We start from the raw sequence: 9524 nt of genomic DNA, 5'->3' as shown, positions 1-9524 counted from the left end.
TTTTCTGTAGTTCTGTCCTTGAGCTGTTGTCTATTAATGTTCTGTGTTATGTCATGTTTCATGTTTTGTGTAGACCTCAGGAGAGTAGCTGCTTCTTTTGCAACAGCTAATGGGGATCCTAATAAATACCAAAATACCAAGAAATACCATGTGGTGTCAGAGGAAGGCCCTAAATATGGCCCCCCAGTCATAGACTGTTCTCTCTGCTACCGCATCTGACAAATAAAAAACAATTTGATCTGATTTGATTTGGCCTCTCCATCTCTTCATCACTAGGTTGCTCTATCGCTCACTGTCTCTCTCTGACTCTCATTCTGCCTATGCTTTCATTCTTCCTTCCTTTTCCCGATCTCTCCCTCTCCTCACCTCGCCCTCCTCCATCTCTCCCTCTCCCTCTACAGCCACTTGAGGAGCAGTGCAGAGTAGACACTCTCTCTGAGGTTCTTTCATCTCCGTCAGTGAAATAGTCCTCCTATCATCATTTTCTTTGAGGGGTAGTATATCTCAGTATATTTTAGTCAGGTGGAGGAGGAGAATGTGGGTCGCCACCAAATGAACACCCACACATTTGTAATTAAGCCAATGAAGCCAGACAGATGGGAGACGTGGATTCAATACATGTAGAACATCTTTGAATGGGGTTGCCCTCCATGACATTTCATATAGTGATGAGTGATTAGTGCTTTTTGAGGTCGGTTTGGTTTCGGTTCGATTATAAAAAATTAGCACGGTTTCCGATTTCCGATTTTTTTTAAACATTAATTGCATTATGATATAATTGGAGTCCTTTTAAATGGAAATTCCAAAGCCTAAAGCAGTGAACATTCAATTGCTAAAACATTGAACATTTTCTATTGTCCTGGCCAGGTTTACATTAGGTATACATCAATAGAAAAATCGGAAATTAAAGGTGTCTGACGAAATAATTTGACTAGTTCTTCAAAGTTGATAAAGGAACATTTCACAGACTGTCTCTGTCCCTCTCGTCGTTGTGTACATTCCTCTCTCATGGGTCTATGCGGTCTGCGCGTATCTAACCTAACATAGCAGGTGTAAAAGCATATCCATATCGGTCCGTGTCAGGAAAAACAAGCGCAAATGATTAAGGTCATTGTATTTAATGACCATGTTCTTGCTCTGAACAAGGTTGAATATTTTCTCCCTTCAGCCCAGCATTCTACATAGTTCTTGGCATGATTTCTCTCGCTTTGGGCTCAGAAAAAAAATAACTAAATGGAATTCAAGTCATTGAACCAATATCGGTCAATTAGTTGTTTAGGAACAGAAGAAAACAATTAAATGTTGTTTAATTGCTCAGCACATTTCAATGAGGAATACAAGGTATTACTGTCATTGGGACCTTTCTGTTTGACACGGTCGGAATTTGAAAAAACTAAGGGACCCCATTACTCCTACAACAAACCAGATATGAAAGAGAGGTGCATTTGGTCAAAGATTATTTTTCCACTTCTAATTTAATAACATAAATAGAATATGAATATGCACTGTAGAATATTAAATATGAACTGTATATTTGCTATATGCTAATGTAAAAAGCAGTTTTTTGATATAAATATGAACTTGATTGAACAAAACATGCATGTATTGTATAACATAATGTCCTAGGAGTGTCATCTGATGAAGCTCATCAAAGGTTAGTGCTGCATTTAGCTGTGGTTTGGGTTTATGTGACATATATGCTTGCTTGGAAAATGGCTGTGTGATTATTTGTGTCTATGTACTCTCCTAACATAATCTAATGTTTTGCTTTCGCTGTAAAGCCTTTTTGAAATCGGACAATGTGGTTAGATTAACGAGAGTCTTATCTTTAAAATGGTGTAAAATAGCTGATTGTTTGAGAAAATTGAATTGTGGTATTTTAGTTGGCTTTGTATTTTGCGCCGTGCGATGCCATTGGCTGTTGGCTAGGGGTTCCGCAGGCGGAACAGGGTTCCGCTAGCGGAACGTCTGTCCTCAACAGGTTAAGCAATCAATTGTGTTGTGACAACGTAGGGGGGTATACAGAAGATAGCCCTATTTGGTAAAATACCAAGTCCATATTATGGCAAGAACAGCTCAAATAAGCAAAGAGAAACGATAGTCCATCATTACTTTAAGACATGAAGGTCAGTCAATACGGAAGATTTCAAGAACTTTTAAAGTTTCTTCAAGTACAGTCGCAAAAACCATCAAGCGCTATGATGAAACTGGCTCTCCTGAGGACCACCACAGGAATGGAAGACCCAGAGTTACCTCAGGCTCTTCCATTAGAGTTACCAGCCACAGAAATTGCTGCCCAAATAAATGCTTCGCAGAGTTCAAGTTACAGACACATCTCAACATCAACTGTTCAGAGGAGACTATGTGAATCAGGCCTTCATGGTCGAATTGCTGCAAAGAAACCATTACTAAAAGGACACCAATAAGAAGAAGAGACTTGCTTTTGCCAAGAAACACAAGCAATGGACATTAGACATTACACCGGTGGGAATGTGTCCTTTGGTCTGGAGTCCAAAATGGAGATTTTTGGTTCCAACCGCTGTGTCTTTGTGAGACACAGTGTGGGTGAATGGATGATTTCCGCATGTGTATTTCCCACCGTGAAGCATGGAGGAGGAGGTGTAATGGTGTGGGGGTGTGGGGGTGCTTTGCTGGTGACTCTGTAAGTGATTTATTTAGAATTCAAGTCACACTTAACCAGCATGGCTACCACAGCATTCTGCACCAATACGTCATACCATCTGGTTTGGGCTTAGTGGGCCTATCATTTGTTTTTCAACAGGACAATGACCCAACACACCTCCAGGCTGTGTAAGGGCTATTTGACCAAGAAGGAGACTGATGGAGGGCTGCGCCAGATGACCTGGCCTCCACAATCCCCCGACCTTAACCCAATTGAGATGGTTTGGGATGAGTCGGGCCGCAGAGTGAAGGAAAAGCAGCCAACAAGTGCTCAGCATATGTTAGAACTCCTTCATGACTGTTGGAAAAGCTTTCCAGGTGAAGCTGGTTGAGAGAATGCCAAGAGTGTGCAACGCTGTCATCAAGGCAAAGGGTGTCTATTTGAAGAATCTCAAATATAAAATATGTTTTGATTTGTTTAACACTTTTTTGGTTACTCCGTGATTCCATATGTGTTATTTCATAGTTTTGATGTCTTCACTATTATTCTACAATGTTGAAAATAGTCCAAATAAATAAAAACCCTTGAATGAGTAGGTGTTCTAAGACTTTTGACCGGTAGTGTAAGTCTGGAGACTTATCTTGTACAGATTACAGATTTAACAAAGTGTTATTACAAAATGGAGGGATCAGATTAGTATGTGTGGAAAGCTGAAGTTTAACTCTGTTGTTTTGTTCAAAGAGAACTCAGGGGTAGCATCAGAGAGCACACAAAGACTCTGCTTTCCTGGGGTTCCCTCTTTCAAGTCTCTCTCTGCTCCATGTAAGGAGGAGACAAATCTTAATATCAGATAGGAGTGCTCAACAAACACACAGCGAGATTACAGCATTCCCAACGAGCTGTGTTGTGTTAACGCAGAGCAGGCCAGTGACTCGTCTGACAGCATTCCCATAGAGCTGTGTTGCGTTAACACAGAGCAGGCCAGTGACTCGTCTGACAGCATTCCCATAGAGCTGTGTTGCGTTAACACAGAGCAGGCCAGTGACTCGTCTGACAGCATTCCCATAGAGCTGTGTTGCGTTAACACAGAGCAGGCCAGTGAAAAATGACACCACACTTGCATGCACCTCGCCAACCAAGGCTTTAGTCTTCCCCTCTCCAGAATCCTTACTTTAGACAGAGTTTGCTTTGAGACCGCTTTATCTCTGTGAAATGTGTTTCCCAGGTCAGTGTCATCATTCTCAGGGAAACTGTCTTGCTAGATTACAGGTAATAGCCGGGGGGATGTAGGGAAATACTCTGTGATTCAGAGACGGACAGTCGGAAGGAGATACAAACGAGGGGAGATTACCACCTGTCAGACAGTAACTCATTCTTCTAACAGTTCGAACACCTCTCAGCTCAGACAAACAAGCACTTGCTTATTTATATCATCCATTTCTCAGCTTTGCCGTCTAAATGGTCCTTTTCCCCTGAGCCCTGAGTTCAATCATGTTCACAAAAGACGTGGGTCAGGGTAGAATTATAGTGCTCTTTTGAAGAGATAAGAGAGAGCTTCCCAAACACATAACACCGTAGACTAGAGTATCCACCGTCCCTGACCAAGGTCCATTAAGGATGAAAACGTGTTATTATCATGTCACAGTCAACCGAGAAAGGGAATAGGCAGGCTTGTCCTCAACTTTATGGCTCTAGATCAGGGATCATCAACAAGGTTCAACCGCAGGCTGACTTTTTCTTGAGCGGATGGTCAGGGGGCCGGAACATTAATTACAAATAATTTGTAGACTGCAAATTGACAGCAAGAAGCCCAAACATGTATAATATTTGACTAAAACATACATTAGTATATGGTCGCATATATCTCTCCATTATGCGTGGGAATATTTTAGAACAGATTTCCAAAATTAAAATCACTTGGAGCTCTTTTAATGTTGTTCGTCTTTCATGTCCCCCCCCCCCAAATAAATATGTATTGGGCCAAATAAAATCACCCGGGGGTCAAATAAAATCACCCGCGGGCCAAATTCGGACTGTCACTTGGGGAACCCTGCTCTAAAATCTAGTGAACCAGAACAAAGTGTCACAGAGACAGGGGCTTACCCAGGATACAGTGGCTTACTCTTGTGGCAGGGGCTTACCCAGGATACAGCTTGGTTATATAAGTGGGGTGGAAGAGCGTTCACAGCACTCAAAAATCAGGCTAGATATCAGAACCAAGGAATTCACTAGAGTACCCATAGACCACTGGCTAGATATCCTATAAAAACACAGATTCATAAGCTCTTTTGACCTCAACCTCCATTTTTCATTGTATTGTGTTTATCGTTTTGTGATGTACACTTAATGCTTTCTCCTTGCTGAGGTCTTGCCATAGCTCCCTGGGTTCACTTCCTGGAAAAAATAAAGGTTGAAGAAACTAGACCACTAGAGTAAGACAGTCACATAACCAAAAGTACCCACAGACAACTGGCAAGTACCCTAGAACCTGAAGGGGTTAAAATAAGGCTTAATACCTTTTAAAGGGTTAATAAATTGTGTTATGATAAACTGTAAGACCTCTCTGTGTGTGTGTTAACACCTGTTTTGAGTGATATGCCCTGCAGACACTATCAGAAGGCGGAAACCGCCTACGCTCATACTCCTCCTGTCTGGGCCCTACCGTGGCTATCTGAGGTTCTGAGAATACGACTGGTTTTCTGAGAACACAAGGCTGCCGCAGGCCTGATGAAAACAGCCACCTGTCAGAAGATGCTTAGACTCGTTCACCTTGTTATGACCCTTACTTGTGATGAAAGGTCAAGTTTCGGTCAAACCCACTTTTGAGCTTTTAATTGATGACATGATGGTTTTTGATGTGAGGGGGAGGTTTGATTTATTCAAATGTTGTTGCCAGGGAAAGTCACGCAAGGAGGACTGGGGAGGCTATATGAGTTACAGGATGTCTTAGACACTTTGCAGAACCTGGGGGAGAGCTATCATATACTGTTATACTGTACTCTGTACCAACTTCTGCCTACAATTATATTGCTAATGGACAATTGTTATACTTAATCAAAGAGTCTGTGTTTCCTTTCTACTACCAATATATATACACGTTTGATAATTATATAGATCTGATCATCTGTTGAAGAAATTGAGCAACAAACACTACACCACCTGCAAGTACCCTAGAACCCTACACCACTAACAAGTACCCTAGAACCCTAGACCACCTGCAAGTACCCTAGAACCCTAGACCACCTGCAAGTACCCTAGAACCCTAGACCACCTGCAAGTACCCTAGAACCCTACACCACTAACAAGTACCCTAGAACCCTAGACCACCTGCAAGTACCCTAGAACCCTACACCACTAACAAGTACCCTAGAACCCTAGACCACCTGCAAGTACCCTAGAACCCTAGACCACCTGCAAGTACCCTAGAACCCTAGACCACCTGCAAGTACCCTAGAACCCTACACCACTGGCAAGTACCCTAGAACCCTAGACCACCTGCAAGTACCCTAGAACCCTACACCACCTGCAAGTACTCTAGAACCCTAGACCACCTGCAAGTACCCTAGAACCCTAGACCACCTGCAAGTACCCTAGAACCCTAGACCACTGGCAAGTACCCTAGAACCCTAGACCACCTGCAAGTACCCTAGAACCCTAGACCACCTGCAAGTACCCTAGAACCCTAGACCACCTGCAAGTACCCTAGAACCCTAGACCACCTGCAAGTACCCTAGAACCCTAGACCACCTGCAAGTACCCTAGAACCCTAGACCACCTGCAAGTACCCTAGAACCCTAGAACCCTAGACCACTGTCAACCCTATCAACTCACCAGTCAGTCCAGTCAGACTCACCTCTCTCTGCCAGATGTGGTTAACGGTGTTACAGACGATGCAGGAGCGTTTCTCCTTGCCGTGGTGGAGCACTGCAGGGTAGAGACAGGGAAACGGAGATACCTAGTCAGATCAGAGGCTGTGCTTGCCAGGCTGGATGGTGATCTTCAGCTAGGAGTCAGGGTTGAGGAACATTCCCTTATTCAGCCCCACCGCCTGGAAATCTGGGGGACGAGAGAGAGAGCGAGAGAGAGAGAGAGAGAGAGAGAGAGAGAGAGAGAGAGAGAGAGAGAGAGAGAGAGAATTCTGTAGTTTCAAGGGATGTAACCATAGTCATTCCCTCTCCAGCTCAAACTCAAGACATTCAGTTCTAGTAATGGGTGACAGACACTAAAAGCTCTAAAATCACTGATGTTGGGGGAACATGGAAAATAGGGAGAGGAAGAATGAACTCTACAAATCCCTAGAGAGTCTTATGCGCTATTCAAATAGGAATCCACTAAAAGAGATAGACGGACTGGGCGATCAAATGCAACATCTCATTCTCTGCTGTTGATCCGGATGTTAATGGTTCTGGGTCTTGTTTTAACCCTATCAGTCCCAAGACCCCAGCAAAAATCGGGTTTTCATTTATCTGACTTTTATTTGTCTGCATGTCCAGCCATTATATTTAACCTCACAATTAAGTATATTACCGTTTTTCTTTTCAAGACAACCAGGGCTACAAGTAGAACACAAAACAATTTGACATAAACAGTTGCATTCATAGAAGATGGCGTTACAGTGGATGGCTGCCGTCTTATGGGATCCTGACCTATTCTGCTGTTTTGGTGTGTTTTTGTACACTGATCTTATTTTTTGTACATAATATTAACGCCATCATAACCTATGACTGAAAACAGCTTCTGGGCATCAGAACAGACCCTAATCCTGGGACTAAGAAAAAAAGGCGGCGTAAGAGAAGTGCAAGAACAGGCTTCCTGATGAGACTACGTTGGCGAGTAAATAAACTGCCACTACCCTCCGTTCTATTGAAGAATGTACAATCAGTAAAGAACAAACTGGACGATTTCCGTTCGAGACTATCCTATCAAAGGGACCTGAGGAACTGTAATGTCCTATGTTTCTCTAAGTCGTGGTTGAACAAGGACATGGATAATATACATCTAGCTGGTTTTTCTATGCATCGTCAAGACCAAATGCCAGTTTTTGGTAAGGTTAAGGCGGAGGTCCGTGTCTATTTGTCAATAACAACTGGTGCACAAAATCTAATATTAAGGAAGACTTGAGGTTTTGCTCTCCTGAGTTAGAATACCTCATGATAAGCTGCAGACCATAATATTTACGAAGAGAGTTTTCCTAAGTATTTTTTGTAGCTGTCTATTTACCACCACAAACTGATGCTGGCACTAAGACTGCACTCAATGAGCTGTATATGTCACACCCTGATCTGTTTCACCTGTATTTGTGCTTGTCTCCACCCATCTCCATGTGTCACCCAAATTCCCCAATATCCCCAGTGTATTTATACCTGTGTTCTCTGTTTGTCTGTTGCCAGTTTGTTTTGTTCATCAAGCCTACCAGAGTTTTCCCCCTTGCACCTGTCTGTTTCTAGTTCCTGTTTTCTAGTTTTCCCGGTTTTGACCATTCTTCCTGCCCTGACCCTGAGCCTGCCTGCCATCCTGTACTTTGTCACATCACATTGGATTATTGACCTCTGCCTGCCCTGACCCCTGCCAGCCGTTCTGTACCGTATGGTCTCTGATCTGGATTACTGACCTCTGCCTGCCCTTGACCTGCCGTTTTGCCTGCCCCCCTGTTCTAGTAATAAAGTTTTGTTACTTCGACATTGTCTGCATCTGGGTCTTCCCTAAAACGTGATAGTATAGGGCCAGCAAACCAAAAAATGCACATCCAGAAGTGGGGCTCTGAAATGGGAAACTGAAATCTGTCTTACGTCATTTTTATCAGCATGTCAGCATGACAAAACTCTAGACCACCTTTACTCCACACACAGAAACACATACAAAGCTCTCCATCGCCCTCCATTTGGAAAATCTGACCATAACTCTACCCTCCTGATTCCTGGTTAGTAAATGTATAGATGCACCTCTATACCAGGCGGTGTCATAGGAAGGCACTACAAATTGTCAAAGACTCCAACCATAGACTGTTCTTTCTGCTAGCACAGAGAAAGTGGTACCGATGCACCAAGTCTGGAACAGACAGGACCCTGAACAGCTTCTACCCCAAAGCTATAGGAGTACTAAATCTCTCTCTCTCTGGGCTGGTCGATAAATCGCAACAAGCTGGGAAGACCCCCCTTCCACTCCAATCAACCCCACTGTATACAGTATATCTTTGGTGTGAATTAATAGAGCTGTATCTGCTGCACCTCTCCCTAGGGGGATGACTGTAGTAGCAGACAGAGAGGAGAGTCCCAAGAGAGGAGAGTCCCCAGAGAGGAGAGTCCCCAGAGAGGAGAGTCCCCAGAGAGGAGAGTCCCCAGAGAGGAGAGTCCCCAGAGAGGAGAGTCCCAGGAGAGGAAAGTTCCAGGAGAGGAAAGTCCCAGGAGAGGAGAGTCCCAGGAGAGGAAAGTCCCAGGAGAGGAAAGTCCCAGGAGAGGAGAGTCCCAAGAGAGGAGAGTCCCAGGAGAGGAGAGTCCCAAGAGAGGAGAGTCCCCAGAGAGGAGAGTCCCCAGAGAGGAGAGTCCCAGGAGAGGAAAGTCCCAGGAGAGGAAGGTCCCAGGAGAGGAGAGTCCCCAGAGAGGAGAGTCCCCAGAGAGGAGAGTCCCAGAAGAGGAGAGTCCCAGAAGAGGAGAGTCCCAGAAGAGGAGAGTCCCAGGAGAGGAGAGTCCCAGGAGAGGAGAGTCCCAGGAGAGGAAAAGCCAAACAAATAACAGAGATAACACAGTGTGTGATTAGTTGATTTGACAGGTTACTTATCACCCTACACAAGAGACAGACAGACAGAGATCCAGACTGATTTGTTGAATTGACAGGTTACCTATCTCTCCACACAGCAAACAGACAGGGACAGTTCCAGACTGATTTGTTGACTTGACAGGTT

The sequence above is a fragment of the Salmo trutta genome, chromosome 2 (genome assembly GCF_901001165.1).
Source record: "Salmo trutta chromosome 2, fSalTru1.1, whole genome shotgun sequence".
NCBI lineage: Eukaryota > Metazoa > Chordata > Actinopteri > Salmoniformes > Salmonidae > Salmo > Salmo trutta.
The sequence above is the reverse complement of the archived record's forward strand: the minus strand, read 5'-3'. Positions refer to the sequence as shown.